The sequence below is a fragment of the Apium graveolens genome, chromosome 10, assembly GCF_009905375.1.
Source record: "Apium graveolens cultivar Ventura chromosome 10, ASM990537v1, whole genome shotgun sequence".
NCBI classification, from domain to species: domain Eukaryota; kingdom Viridiplantae; phylum Streptophyta; class Magnoliopsida; order Apiales; family Apiaceae; genus Apium; species Apium graveolens.
Genome location: NC_133656.1, coordinates 75,713,029 through 75,730,295, shown reverse-complemented (window position 1 = coordinate 75,730,295; position 17,267 = coordinate 75,713,029).

The window sequence follows — 17,267 nt, the reverse complement described above, 5'->3', positions numbered from 1 at the left end:
CATATTGTATGGCATTTGAGGCATACTAAATGCAGCAAGATAAGGATTGTTAAAATATGGCATGTTTGCAAAATGTGCATAAGGATTCTGTTGAGACATTGTAGGCATAGCATGTAGAGATGATGCAGACATGTTAGGCATGGAAGAGGGTACAGTTATGGGGGTTTTCTTAATAGATTTGCAATTAGCAGATAGATGATTAACACTACTACAATGCACACAGCTTTTTCTAGGAGCATACCTATCAGGTGTGTAATTGTTATGTTTGTTAACACCTACCTTCCCATTTCTGTTAGATTTTCTTTTAGTTTCCTTTTTATCCTCAACCATCTTGAGCCTATTATTTAACTGTTCCAAGGTCATGTGCCCTATATTCACCTTACTGACATCTTTGGATGTGCTTGCTTCTTCTTTAACAAAGTTCTTGGAAGTTGAACCAAACTTCTTGTTGAGTTTCTTCAGATTTTCACTATTAGAAACATCTGCCTGTTTTAATTAAGGAACCTTCAACGGATGCTCATTTTCTTCCTTCAACGGATAACCTTCATCATCCGTTGATTCCACATCCGTTGACAGCCCATCAATTAATTCCAGTTTCTTTTTGTTTTTATCCCAGGCAGTTTCACAGAATGATTCAATTCCTTGGACCTTGGCAATTTGAGCACTAACATCCCTAGATGTTTTCCAGGCTTTAATCACCTCTTGCTCTCTCTTTAATTGATTAGAAAGTATTTCTACTTTCTTAATAGATTCAGCTAGTTCATTCTCAACAGATATACAATGCAGCTTGGTTTTCTCTAGGTCAATCAACTTATCTTCTAACATAGCATTTCTATTACTTAAAAACAGATTGTTCTCTTTAATCCTACTATTTTCTTTAGCAAGAGATTTAAGAGACACACGCAAATGATACAATTCAGTAGACATGTCATTAAAAGCATCATTGCACTCTTCTTTAGTAAGTTGTGTTACATCAGTAGTGATTACCTGAGTTGTTACCTGATTGCTTCATGAACTAACTTCATTTTCCTCAGAATCAGCCATGAGAGCTAAGTTGACATACTCCACATCTTCATTCTCTTCCTCTCCATCAGCTGCCCAATCTTTTTCTTGAGTAATGAAAGCCCTTTCCTTTTGCTTGAGCAGATCAAAATATTTCTTCTTGTAATCTACTTGGTCAAATTTCTTCTTTTCAGAAGTTGGCTTTCTGCACTCACTTGCAAAGTGTCCACTTATACCACAATTGAAACACTTGAACTTTGATTTGTCCACCATGTTCTTATGAGGTTTAGTGGCTCTAGTGTTTTTCTTAAACTTCATCTTTGCAAATCTCCTGGACAGAAATGCAAGATGCTCATCAACACTATCAGAGTCATCTTGACTGGAGTTGTCTTCATTCTCAGCAACTTGCTCTTTTCCTTTGCTTGATTCCTGATATCTTGTACCATCTTTGGAGTTTGATGTAGATCTCATAGTTTCTTGTCTACATTCCCTCTCATTTTCAGCTACCAATGCAACTGAACTTCCTTTCTTTCTCCCCTTCTCCAATACCTCATCCTGTTCCAACTCTAGTTCATAAGTCTTCAAGATTCCATATAATCTTTCAAGAGTGAAGTCCTTATAATCCTGAGAGTTTCTTAAGGAGACAGTCATGGGTTTCCATTCCTTTGGCAAGGATCTTAAGAATTTAAGATTTGAATCCTTCACCTGGTACACTCTACCATACAGCTTCAATCCATTCAACAGCTTTTGGAATCTGTTAAATGTGTCATTTAAAGATTCATTTTCTTCAAAATGAAAATACTCATACTGTTGAATGAGAAGCTGCATCTTGTTCTCTTTTACTTGTTCTGTACCTTCACACAGCAGCTGAACTGTGTCCCAAACCTCTTTGGCAGTTGAGCAATTTATCACATTATCAAACATATCCTTGTCAAGACCATTAAACAAAATGTTCATAGCCTTCTTATCCTTGTGGACTTCTTCTGTGTCTTCCATTGTCCATTCTGCTCTAGGTTTTGGAATGGATTGACCAACAGCAATTGTGGCCGTAGCAACTGTGGCTACTTTGTGGGGAATGTGAGGACCATTCTCAATACAGTTTACATAACCTTCATCTTGGGAGAGTAGATGAAGGTGCATTTTCACCTTCCAGTGGTGATAACTGTCTCTGTCAAGAACTGGGATTTTTACTCCAATATCCTTCTTACTCATCTTTGTTAGATTCCAAGATCTTTAAACTCTTTGTTTGTCAAGAGCCTGCTCTGATACCAATTGTTATTTCTAGAGAACTAACAATGAGATTTACAAAAGGGGGGTTGAATGTAAATCTCAAAACTTTTTCAAGTTTTGAGCAGTTTATAAAGACTGTGTGTTCAAGATGAACAAGTGTGTGAATTGCTTTAAGCTGATACAGACAGATATATATTCAAACACAAATGTAAAGAACACAATAAACCTTTAAAAACTTTTCTGGTGGATTTGTTGTTCCACCAGAGATGGTATTTCAGAAATTCTGTGATCTCAGAATTTGATCACAGCTGCATCCTAGTACAAACTAGATAATTTTTCTCTCAAGATTTTTCTAAACAGCTCTGGAAAAATTCTTATCTAATTACTAGCTACTACTTGGTTTATATATCACCAAGTGTACAAGTGAAGACAAAGATAAAAATACAATAATAAAATAAGTTCTCCACTTGTTTCTTCTCCATATCACTCAAGTACTTTGTTGACTATTGCCTCTTTGTACTAGAGTAGAACGGCTGCTTTTTCTGATGTTCCTGAAATTAGGCTGCCACATTTCAGTTATCTCTGTTCACCCACGTGCCTCTGTTTGTAGGTACAACTACCACTTATCAACGGTTAATCAACAGAACATCCGTTGAAGCTTTCATCCGTTGATGCACTCATCCGTTGAAGGATGTTATCCGTTGAAGCTTTAGAGACATCCGTTGAAGCTTAGCTTCTCATCCGTTGAAGGTCTTTAAGTCATCCGTTGATACCACTTCATTTATACAAAATTACAAGGCATGAAATATTTACAATTGGCCTTCCTATCTGCAAATCTTCTAGTAGTCAACATGACTCATAGTTTCTCTCAACTTCTAAGAATTACATCTTAAATACAGAGACTGAAATATGCTACAACACTAGACTTATTTCTAAGTAAAGCTACACTATCAATGGATAGCCAAAGTGGTCTTATCCGTTGAGGCTACAGACACTGAATTTCTACTTAAGTGTTTTGTTAAACATATCATCAAACTAATGCACATATATTCCTAACACATAGCATTCATAGGCATGGGAGGCATGACATTCATGTTAGGAAAGTGAGGTGGCATAGACATGGAAGTAGGCATGGCAGATTTGCAATTAACAGACAAATGATTTATACTACCACACTTGACACAGATTTTTCTAGGAGCATATTTATCAGGTGTGTAGTTACTGTGTTTGTTAATCCCTACTTTACCATTTCTATTATTTTTCTTTTTAACCTCTGTTTTCACCTCAATCTTTTCAAAACTGTCACTTAACTGTTTGACAATCATGTGACCAACATTAACCTTTTTCCCTTTCTTAACTTGACTCGATTCTCCTGAAACAAAGTTCTTGGAAACAGATCCATACTTTTCATTCAACTTAACAAGTTTGGCTTTACTGATAGACTTGCTTACAGCCGACGGATGAGGATTTTCATCAGTCGAAGGATAACCCTTCTTGTTATCCGACGGATGATCCTCATCATCCATCGAGTCTACATCTGTTAGCACTCCATCCACCAAATTTGGTTCTAGTTTCTCCTTGTTCTTTTTCCAGGCTGCATCACAGAAGGACTCGATTCCTTGAACTTTGGTAATTTGAGCATGGACATCTCTAGATGTTTTCCATGCCTTAATCACCTCATGTTCACGCTTGAGCTGCTTCTTCAAAATTTCTTCTTTCTTCAAGGACTCAGTTAATTCCTCCTTGGCAATCTTACACTCAATTCTTAATTTTTCAAAATCAATACTGAGACTCTAGCACATTATTTTTCTCACTAAAAAACAAATTGTTTTCTTTGATTTTAGTATTTTCTTTAGTAAGAGACTTAAGTGTAACACACAAATGATATAACTCTGTAGACATGTCATTTATAGCATCATTACACTCACCTTTAGATAAATGTGCAAGTTTTGTAGTAATAACCTGATTACTTGAAGAACTTGTTTCTGTTTCATCAGACTTGGCCATTAGGACTAGATTGACATAGCTGACATCTTCATCTTCATCCAGACCATCTGCTTCCAAGTTGTTTTCTTGTGTAATGAAAGCCCTTTTCTTTTGTTTGAGCAGCTTAAAGTATTTTTGCTTATAATCCACAGGCTCAAATTTTTTCTTACTGGGATCTGACTTCCTACACTCATTGGCAAAGTGTCGTGCCAAGCCACATTTGAAACATTTAAATTTTGATTTATCCACCATGTTTCTATTTGGCTTGGCTGCTCCAAAGTTCTTTTTGAACTTGAGCTTGGCAAATCTTCTGGAAAGAAATGCTAAATGTTCATCAATGTCTTCCATGTCATCTTGGCTCAAAGAATCTTCACTTTCTACTACAAGCCCCTAGCCCTTGCTTTCACAGACCCTTGAAGTTGACTCAACAGCTTCCATCTTCATCTCCTTCTCTTTCTCTAACTCAGCAACTAGTGCAATGGACCTTCCTTTCTTCTTTCCTCTCTCCATCCTCTCATCTTGCTCTATTTTAAGCTCATAAGTTTTCAGGATGCCATACAGTCTCTCCAAAGTAAAATCCTTATAATCTTGTGAGTTTCTTAATGAGATTGTCATTGGTTTCCATTCCTTTGGAAGAGATCTAAGGAATTTCAGATTGGAGTCTTTTGTCTGATAGACCCTTCCATGCAACTGTAACACCCCCAAATCCGGGGTCGGGGATTCGGGTTGTCACGAGTTCCATTTCCCTTAATAACACTCAATCTTAATAAACAATTAACTACTCTGTACTGTGACCCCACAATAAACACACACACCACAAGTTATAGTCTCAGAGATGAATATCCAAAAATAACACGAGTCATTTTATTCCAAAATTATATGCCCATACACCTTAAAAGGGTTTCTGAATAAATTTACATTTCTTTGCCATTATTATAATTGATAAAGATACATAAGTCTGGTACATCAAAAGTTGAAAGCCTAGCCTATTGGTAGTTCCTACCTCAGCTACAGCGACATCAACGCCTATAGGAAACCGCGGAACGTTTCCAATCCGCTCGCGAATTGGGAGCTTGGTCCTGTTCATCTTTTCTATCTGTTGTTGTGTGATGAATGAAGAAAGCAAGGGTGAGCAGCAAGCCCACCAAAATAATATGTATAATGATTAACAATATATGAGCCTTCTCATAGTACTCATAAAAGTCTTGGTCAAAAGAAATGGACCAAGTTTGATATCTTAATGCGATGAAGTCGCAAAATATTCAGTATATATACTTATATACTTTTCAAAATCTTGGAAGTCCTCTTCCATGCCTAATATACACAAAGTTTCAGTTTATAACTGTATAAAAATATCGTTGCAAGGTGATCTCATATATCTTACCTTGTCTCAACGTTTTTGTGAAAATCTTTGTCATGCATAAGATAATTATTAACCAGATATAAGTTGAAAATATGAATTTACAAGACACTCCAGTATACTTATATCTTTTCCAAATACTACTTGAACTACCACCGTTCAAGTTATAATCAGTTTCAAAAGTTCATCACACTGATGAGACTACAAGATAAGACTTGAATAGATTCAATCTTTGAAATATCATTTGAAAGAAATGAAGTTATGAGATACTTCATTAAGTCCCGATATATATATACACTTATATATATATATATACATTTCATACACTCCTTGAAAACCTCTGTTATAAAAATTATAAACAGAGTTGCAATATCCAATGAATTTGGAAAGGAGAAAACCTTGGCATAAACCTGATATCTTGCTGATCAGGCAAAGATACCAATAAGTAACCTTTTCTACTAGTAGATGGACGAATTCCCCACTGTTCATCACCCTGGCCGCAATAGGACCTTATGCTGGACTGCCACTCAGCCACTTACGCATTTGATGGACTCCCACTGAGCCACTTACACTTTCATGGACGCCCACTGAGCCCATGTTGCTTATGCCGACTCGACAGATGGACTTACTTCCCGAACGTTGGGTAAGTAATCAGTTCATTTACCAAAACAGCAACCTTGTTGCGAATATAAAATACACCACAGAGCCGGATCCCTCTGGTTTTGAGCGAGTATTTAAATCCCCTTTAAAAAGGAAGATCTTAAATATATAAAAATGAGTTTTGGGATCCGCTCTAACTTTTAAAAATCATTTTAAAGACTCGAAAACACTTTAAAGAGTGTTTGGAGTAATGCTGATTTAATAAAGTAAATCAGTCTCAATATATTAGAAAATATCTGAATATTATTATTTAAATAATATTCCCATAAAGAATAATCTTTATACAAATAATTGAAGTAGAAGTTGTAAAACTTATACTTGAAATGAGTATTAAATAACCAAAGATATACTTATACGAAAGTACTATCTTTATTTGAATAATCAAAAATAAGTTTGATTATCGACACCTTATTCTTTAATAAAATAAAGAATATATCCCAGCAAATAATCGGAGTCATAGGTCCTCAAATGAATATTCAAATAATATTCATTAGTTAATATAAACTGAGTCATAAGCCCTCGAATGAATATTCGAAATAATATTCATTAAATAAAATAAAAGGAGTCATAAGTCCTCGAATGAATATTCAAGTAATATTCATTAAATAATATAAAGTTATCGAATAAACCATATTCGATTAATAGTTTTAAAAAAACTATTCATATATATATATATAAATATATATATATCATATACTCGGGAACATCTACTCCCGGTTTTAGAAAAGGGTTCACCTTTGGTTCCCCTATACTCAGGGTATACGCAACTACTGCTTATCTCTAACATAGGTATTATACAACTAGTAAGAATTTGAACCAACAGATATATATCAAGATTACGAAACAGACATGCATATATACCATATCACATGCTCCAATATATCGCAAGAATTTGCTAATAACAATCATGCATCTATCACAAGATAATGCATATACACATATACATCACAACAACAGTTATACGGGTAGAAAACTTGCCTGAGTGCTCCCAGATAGACTTAAGCTTAGAGTGGGTCCGATAACCTATGAACAACAACATAAGTCGGAATTAAACCCCGGTCGCTTAAGAAACTAGACTTTAACCATTTAGAGTCCTAACGTTCGCTTTCGCGCTTAACGATTTACTTAAGTCGCTCGAGTACCCTCGGCTCCACCATTTTTAATAAATTAACCATTAAGTGTTTTAAGGCAATTCTTTCGCGAGTACCTTACCAACTGCCTAATCCACTTTACATAATTGTTTCTTACCCCAATTAGTCATTTAAGATCCTTAACCAAGGTTTCAAAATAAGGCGAGGGGTAATTGTTCGGTCGCGAAACGCCGTTACTTAAAACGGTCGTTTCTCCTAAACCGTACATCGGATTCAAACGAACCACATATCAAAACGAAGCTCATAACATGAACTATCTAATCATGGCAATGGTCAAAACCTAACAGGGAGTTCTCGGGTCCTGATGTTAAGAGCAAAAACAGTCTAAAGTAAATCGGACATTACGACGGCTATGTTTACACGATTTCCCAAATTTTTACCATTCCAAATCATATCAATCCAACTACCAATCAACAACAACTCAAGATACACATCAATGCTAATGATTTCAGTCATAATAAGCTCAAGGATCTCAATCCAATCATATATTATAACATCTCCAAATTCAACTAAACTACTTAACAATTAAGCTCGAATCATGCTTATCATTCAAATTACTACTCATCCATCCAAACCATCTCCAAACTTCAACATTCAAACTTATTACTAAAGGGTGTGAATATTTATACCTTTCTTGGAGGGTGGAAAGTTACTAGGAAGCCTTATGGAGCCTCCTACAAGCTTGATCTTTCTAAAGAAATCAAGAACACAAAGTTAGGCTTTAAAGTTTCTAAAAGTCCGATTGAAAGAACTGTAAAAATGAGGGTCTTAAAATCCTTATTTGGACGCGACTTGTGAACAAGAGTTATAGGCCATCTCAATACCTTTCCAACGAGCTATAGAACACAACATTTGAATGGGTATTGAAGGAGATATGGCAGTTTGAAGTTGCTGTATTTATTTTGGCCGAGAGCTTGATGAAGAAAAGGGAAGAGCTTTTGTGTTTTTTGTGATTTGTTTTGATTTGCCTTGGTTGGTTTTGATTTGTTTTTGGTTAATTACCTTTTTAACCTTGAACTTTTTGTGGTTATCATTCATCCACACCTCCTTCCCCCCTATGTCATGCTTATGTCACCTTGTGATGTCATCACCCCTTACTTGCCCTCTTCTTATTGGTTGGATGACCTCATCATCCCTAACCTCCTTGATTAACTCCTAATTGTTTGCCTAATGACCGCTGATCTGTTGTACGGTTCGCTTAACTTTCGTTCTCGTTTCTCGTTTGAGGGATCGTACCCGGGATCTTACTACTTGGGTTTCCTTAACCTTTTTCAATACATTATAATCCTTTTATGATCCTCTCTTATAATCCTTTAATTTAAATCCTTTTTATCCTGTTACCTTATACTCAATTCTTTCCGTATCTAGTGGATTTCCGGGAAAAATCAAAGTGTTCGGAATTGGATTCTGACGATCTTTACATACACTTATATACCATATAGAGTACTAATAAAATCTCAGAATATCAATAACAGAACCCCTACATAGTGTGGCATGAAAAGTTTATTATTCAGCATAATCTGCAAAATCACTATTCATAAGAGTTTCAAAAATTTCCAAAAATTGGGGTTATTACAGTCTCCCTTCCTTAAAAGGATTCCGTCCCGGAATCAGATAGAAAATGAATATGGATACTCTCTTAGCATTGCACTTTCTAACTCTCGAGTAAATTTTCCCACATTGTGGTCCTACCACCAAACTCTGCCTAGTTTGATAACCCTTCTCCTAAGCACTTGTTCCTTTTCGATCTATAACCCTTTCTGGTTGCTCCATATAGGTTATGTCTGGTTGCATGCCTATGCGCTCATATGCCCCTATTTGTCTAGCATCCGAATTATACTTCCTTAACATTGATACGTGGAACACGTTATGACTTGCTACAAGTTCGGGGGTAGGGCTAACTCATATGCTAACTTCCCAAAACGTCTTAATATATCCAAGGGTCCAACAATTTGTGGACTTAACATTCCTTTCTTTCTGAACCTCATCAATCCTTTCCAAGGGATACCTATATCATTACTAGGTCCCCTATTTCATACTCTTTGTCCTTTCGAGTCAAATCAGCATACCTCTTATGTCCATCTTGGGTTACTACCAGCCGTCCTCTGATTAGATCTATTATATCCCTGGCCCTTTGGGCTACTGCGGGTCCGAGCATCTTGCGCTCTACAACTTCATCCTAACATAAGGGAGATCGACATTGTCTTCCCTTAAGGATCTCATAAGGTGATATCTCAATACTGACATATGATCTATTGTCGTAAGAAAACTCAATCCGTGTTAAGTGATCATTCCAAATTCTTTCAAGTCTATTGCACAGACTCTTATTATAGCTTTTAGCATTAGAGCTTTTGCTTCTTAATACCCATTCTTTTCCAGTTCTTAATCGCTACTACCTTCCGTTCCTAATATTATACTGGTTATACTTTTGCTCATTGGCGTTCTATAACCTTTTAATAACCTCGTCAACCTTAGTATCACGAATGTGTTTCCATTCCAAATACCACCACAACTTTACTACTCCTTTTTCAGTTGTTTCTATCTTCGAAAGCTTAATCCTTCATATAGAAGTAAAAGAATTTATTGAGAGATCACTATGATCATGAACACTTGTTATATCGCATAGTTAGTACAGAAGGTGGCCAGCCTTTAGTACTTGACAAGCAATTAAACAACGTGTGGTATCCTACTAGGCTTCTATCACACAGATAGATAGTCATTCGGCAATACCTCCCCTTCTGGAAGGGTTGTTCTTCTCAACTTACATGAAATGAAAATGAGAGAAAAGAACGAATTGAAGAGAATTATATATATAAAAAAATATACTGCCACAAAATATCTGGCTTGTAACCTACCTCTAAACTATAGAGGTTTGTCATAGGAGAACAAAACATATATGTATTTATATCAACATCAAGTATTATAGCATCGTATTTCACATGCCTGAATATTTTTGTTATTCCGTCCATCATTCTATATAACCATGCTCTTCCTCGAGTTTATACTCAATCACCTTTGAAACTCCCTCGACATCGAAAATCGAATCTGGAATCTCATTTTATACATCATCGATACTAGAATTCTGTGCTTGCACCGCAACCTTCCTCGTATAGTAATACGACTCTCTATTGATAAGAGGGAATAAATATTCAATAAGTAGATACTCTACTTAATTAGTCTATCAATGATAACTTATACACTACCACGACCCGATTAGTGGTACTCAACCTCAACATCCATTTCAATACAACTCTCACGGTTGTAATCAGCTCATTACTTGCAGAATCATTGCTGCATTACTATGGTCCACCACTGACCTACTGTCGTCATTCACTTTCCATGAAATCTTACTATCTAACCATACGGAGTCCATACATGTCGTATAGAATCCTTCTAAGGAGTTAACATAATCACCATTCATTATTCATGAAGAACACTCCAGATCCTGGCGTATATTCATGATATGAAGCAGATAAAATTGCAGAAGAGTTTCAATCAAAGCAACGATAGCAGGTTAATACCATTCTTAATCATATGCCTTAAATAGAAGACTTAACTCAAAGGTTCTTCTAGTCCTTTTTGAAACATGGTCTTGGCTTATCTCAAGATAGTATCTTCTGAGATAGATAGCCCGCTCATGGCGATTACACGAATTAAACCTTTACCAAACTACTATTACGGTTGGGTATTGCACAGTCATCAGAAGGAATGTCAATCTTTCAAACCATAATACAACCTTTACGACTTCAACCATTATCACTGTATTCCTCTGGCACGAGCGCCTGTAATTGTCCTCTTACACTTAAAGTGTCGGCCACCTCTTTGGCCTTTCTTGATAGGAATATTTCCTTACAATCAGTGTCATTTTAACCACTTTCACTAATTTTCTACCTCATTTCCCATCACTGCTTGTGTGAAGACGTTTTCCTTAAAATCTAATGAGTAAAAATAAAATAAAAAAAAATTGTCACCATTTTTCCATAAGTTATTGCCTCAGTCTTTAGAGGTTAATCACTGTCACGACTGACTCTCAATCATACTTAGAACATCTTTTATCTTAGGTCCTAATTTCCCTGAACAGTTCGACCTTTACTGGTTCGATCCATACTTTCTCGTGGTTTAACACGTGCCCCACTTGGCATCATTATAATTACGTCATATCTCCTTTATCAACATTTCTATTCTTGAGAATTTTGAATATTACCTTTCTCCTTGTAAAACCTCTAAGGTTATCCTTGAATCGTTCCTCCTGTATTTCCTAGATACAGGGCATATCAAGATACCATTTATTAATACCAGAATCATTGTCTATATACTTCTGAAAACTTTCTCCACTGATCTTTAAAGGTTGTTGTTACCTTGATCCTTTCTAATTCATACTGTCAAAATTCATGTTGTCCCTATTAAGGGCAAAATGCCAACCTTTATGCATTCCCCTAGGATTCGTTTTAAGTTACCGATGTTCTATCCTTAATTCCACCTTTAAAAAGGTACATGCATCCTTCCATGGATAAATCAAGTCATATATCCCTGATAAGGGTGTCTTATTCAATCATTCCCACCTCGATAGTATATGCCTAATTTTCACAATGACATCTGTATTCAAAATGAGGTCAATCAATATGGCCTCCAAAAGATAACAACGGTTATCCGCTTTTCTTGCCTAATTTGGTAACGATGACAAGGATATTCTGGAAGATATTGGTCGTGTTCAACGTGAACTTCTTCTTAATAATTCCTTATTTACTTTTCTTGTTTATCTCAACAGTCATCTCAATGTTGGGATATCTTTCATACCTGGCGTCTCCCTTTCTGGGTATCAAGCCACCGGTCTTACACTTCACATTCTTGAAGGTCACTTCCTTCATCCAATTTTCCTAATTTCTTACTTCCTTGTCTCCTCAGTCTATCCGCGTCTCATTATTTATCCTTCGAACTATCTCAAGGTTTCCTCGAATCCTCCCAACTTACAGGGGATAAAATATATGTATCTCTTATGCCTTCAACCATCAATTTTAACTCATGGTGAATCACCCTCATCCTGACGATTACATACTTTTCTATTTCTATTGCTACGAGTCTTTAGGGTTTCCTCATACCCAACTCCTTTATCATTCCTCAAACTCTATTGCCTTTATATTCCTTTCCACTTCAGTTTCTTTTTATTTTCCTTTCTCTTATCATTATTTCATGAACCAACACAACATAAGCATTGATTTCAAACATCTCGTCATTCTGGATTCGTTTCCTCATAACGAATCTTGACAACTTTTACAACTTAGATTCATAATTCATCATACTCGTCTGCCTTTGTTCTGGCTCTCAAGCTCTTACACTATCTCCATAACCTTGGGAAGTACTTTCCTGAAAACAATTGACTGAACTTTAATCAGTTTATTATAATCTCTTGCTCCGTGCCTTCCTTGGCCTTTCACCAGCAGGTGGCCTCTCTCTTAGGAGGGTAAGTGACAAAAACAGTCTTTTGTGATTCGTCAATCATTTAGAATTTCAAATGATTCATATATTTCCTTTAGTCAGGCTCTTGACTCGACTGGGTCAGCTTGTTCCTTGGAACTCTAAGGGCTGAGCGACTTAAAGGTCCTGAATGAATTTCTCACCGCATTGTTTCCTCAGGGTGGTGGTTGGGGATAATAGTCTAAGTCCTTTTTAGACAGGTCCATGAATTACCGTATAGGAGTACCATCTCGGGTCTCCTTTCCTTACTCGACTTTCTGTTTCCTTAGTATGAAATGTTTCATCCTTCTCCCATACTTGGGGTTATCTTATACGTTAAAATCCGTGTTTTCCACTTTATTATGTTATGGGCTCCTTCTTTCTTGATGGCAACCTCCCTGACTATCACATTCAGGGTTTACCCTAAATCTTATTCCTCAAACTATGGCTCTCATTTAAGTTCTCATCATTAAGCTCTTGAACTTTTGGAACCCAAATTCTGTAGGAATACCTCATTATTCCCTTATCATCTTTCTCGGTATTAATCTTTTATCTAATTGTTGGCTCTCTGCCTTCATTCATCACTTTTTCTGGCACAATATGATCTTTTCCGATAATTCAGACTGTATTGCAATCTCAAACAGCTTTTCAGTACCGGCACCGGTTACCTTCACTTCTATTTCCATTTTCTCAAAATCTCTTATAAACTCTCCCGAAGACATTATCATTTTGAGTCTCTCCTTTTTACTAAGGGCATCCGCCACCACATTGGCTTTCCCCGAATGATAAAGAATCTCCCACTCATAATTCTTGATTAGCTCTAACCACCTCCTCTGGCGCATGTTGAGCTCTTTCTGCGTGAAAATGCACTAGAGCACTTATGGCTTGTGTAAATCTCGCACTTCTCTCCATACAAGTAGTGCCTCCAATCTTTAGGGCAAAACTATTGCCACGAGCCCAAGCTCATGGGTGGGGATATCGAACTTTATATTCCCTTAATTATCTTGACGCGTACGCGATTACCTTGATGTGATGTATAAGAAGCACCCTAATTCCTTATGCGAAGCGTCACTACAATTCGCAAAATCTCCTTTTTCATCCAGCAACGCCAACATATGGGTCGCCACCAACCTTTGCTTTAGTTGTTAAAATCTTTTCTCGTATTTCTCTGTCCATTCAAACTTCTTAGTCTTACGAGTAAGCCGCGTCAAAGGGGCTACTATCTTTACAAACTTGAACGAAACTCCGGTAGTGACCGGCCAATCCTACCTCTGGTAGTTTCCCTAACCATGGTCATCAATTCCTCAGTGGTCCTTTATTCATTCTTGTCAGGATCCTCCACGGAATCCTCCTCAGCCACAATCCCTTCTAGGACAACATCCTCAACCGCTACATCCTCAATATGAACATCATCCGGTCCCGCGTTAGGACGCTCTATCGGGTCCACAATCTGATCTCCAATAATTAATAAAAAAATCATCGCGTTGTTGCTCCTCAACCTCAAGGTTTGGAGTCCCGCTACCATATACGATAACGTACTACGCTTCTATCACGATATTTATAATGGTTCCCATAAGGGTTTTAACTATCAGTACTACGTTAGGTAGTCCGACTATGAACTTGGCAAGAGTTCTTATTATCTTAGTAAACTTATTATTTTAACGTCATATCATCTCTGAGGTTTATAACGCTTAGCTCTGATACCATTTCTATAACACCCCCAAATCCGGGGTCGGGGATTCGGGTTGTCACGAGTTCCATTTCCCTTAATAACACTCAATCTTAATAAACAATCAACTACTCTGTACTGTGACCCCACAATAAACACACACACCACAAGTTATAGTCTTAGAGATGAATATCCAAAAATAACACGAGTCATTTTATTCCAAAATTATATGCCCATACACCTTAAAAGGGTTTCTGAATAAATTTACATTTCTTTGCCATTATTACAATTGATAAAGATACATAAGTCTGGTACATCAAAAGTTGAAAGCCTAGCCTATTGGTAGTTCCTACCTCAGCTACAGCGACATCAACGCCTATAGGAAACTGCGGAACGTTTCCAATCCGCTCGCGAATTGGGAGCTTGGTCTTGTTCATCTTTTCTATCTGTTGTTGTGTGATGAAAGAAGAAAGCAAGGGTGAGCAGCAAGCCCACCAAAATAATATGTATAATGATTAACAATATATGAGCCTTCTCATAGTACTCATGAAAGTCTTGGTCAAAAGAAATGGACCAAGTTTGATATCTTAATGCGATGAAGTCGCAAAATATTCAGTATATATACTTATATACTTTTCAAAATCTTGGAAGTCCTCTTCCATGCCTAATATACACAAAGTTCCAGTTTATAACTGTATAAAAATATCGTCGCAAGGTGATCTCATATATCTTACCTTGTCTCAACATTTTTGTGAAAATCTTTGTCATGCATAAGATAATCATTAACCAGATATAAGTTGAAAAGATGAATTCACAAGACACTCCAGTATACTTATATCTTTTCCAAATACTACTTGAACTACCACCGTTCAAGTTATAATCAGTTTCAAAAGTTCATCACACTGATGAGACTACAAGATAAGACTTGAATAGATTCAATCTTTGAAATATCATTTGAAAGAAATGAAGTTATGAGATACTTCATTAAGTCCCGATATATATATATACACTTATATATATATACATTTCATACACTCCTTGAAAACCTCTGTTATGAAAATTATAAACAAAGTAGCAATATCCAATGAATTTGGAAAGGAGAAAACCTTGGCATAACCCTGATATCTTGCTGATCAGGCAAAGATACCAATAAGTAACCTTTTCTACTAGTAGATGGACGAATTCCCCACTGGTCATCACCCTGGCCGCAATAGGACCTTATGCTGGACTGCCACTCAGCCACTTACGTATTTGATGGACTCCCACTGAGCCACTTACACTTTCATGGACGCCCATTGAGCCCATGTTGCTTATGCCGACTCGACAGATGGACTTACTTCCCGAACATTGGGTAAGTAATCAGTTCATTTACCAAAACAGCAACCTTGTTGCGAATATAAAATACACCACAGAGCCGGATCCCTCTGGTTTTGAGCGAGTATTTAAATCCCCTTTAAAAAGGAAGATCTTAAATATATAAAAATGAGTTTTGGGATCCGCTCTAACTTATAAAAATCATTTTAAAGACTCGAAAACACTTTAAAGAGTGTTTGGAGTAATGCTGATTTAATAAAGTAAATCAGTCCCAATATATTAGAAAATATCTGAATATTATTATTTAAATAATATTCCCATAAAGAATAATCTTTATACAAATAATTGAAGTAGAAGTTGTAAAACTTATACTTGAAATGAGTATTAAATAACCAAAGATATACTTATACGAAAGTACTATCTTTATTTGAATAATCAAAAATAACTTTGATTATCGACACCTTATTCTTTAATAAAATAAAGAATATATCTCAGCAAATAATCGGAGTCATAGGTCCTCAAATAAATATTCAAATAATATTCATTAGTTAATATAAACTGAGTCATAAGCCCTCGAATGAATATTCGAAATAATATTCATTAAATAAAATAAAAGGAGTCATAAGTCCTCGAATGAATATTCAAGTAATATTCATTAAATAATATAAAGTTATCGAATAAACCTTATTCGATTAATAGTTTTAAAAAAACTATTCATATATATATATAATATATATATATATATATATATATCATATACTCGGGAACATCTACTCCCGGTTTTAGAAAAGGGTTCACCTTTGGGTCCCCTATACTCAGGGTATACGCAACTACTGCTTATCTCTAGCATAGGTATTATGCAACTAGTAAGAATTTGAACCAACAGATATATATTAAGATTACGAAACAGACATGCATATATACCATATCACATGCTCTAATATATCGCAAGAATTTGCTAATAACAATCATGCATCTATCACAAGATAATGCATATACACATATACATCACAACAACAGTTATACGGGTAGAAAACTTGCCTGAGTGCTCCCGGATAGACTTAAGCTTAGAGTGGGTCCGATAACCTATGAACAACAACATAAGTCGGAATTAAACCCCGGTCGCTTAAGAAACTAGACTTTAACCATTTAGAGTCCTAACGTTCGCTTTCGCGCTTAATGATTTACTTAAGTCGCTCGAGTACCCTCGGCTCCACCATTTTTAATAAATTAACCATTAAGTGTTTTAAGGAAATTCTTTCGCGAGTACCTTACCAACTGCCTAATCCACTTTACATAATTGTTTCTTACCCCAATTAGTCATTTAAGATCCTTAACCAAGGTTTCAAAGTAAGGCGAGGGGTAATTGTTCGGTCGCGACACGCCGTTACTTAAAATGGTCGTTTCTCCTAAACCGTACATCGGATTCAAACGAACCACA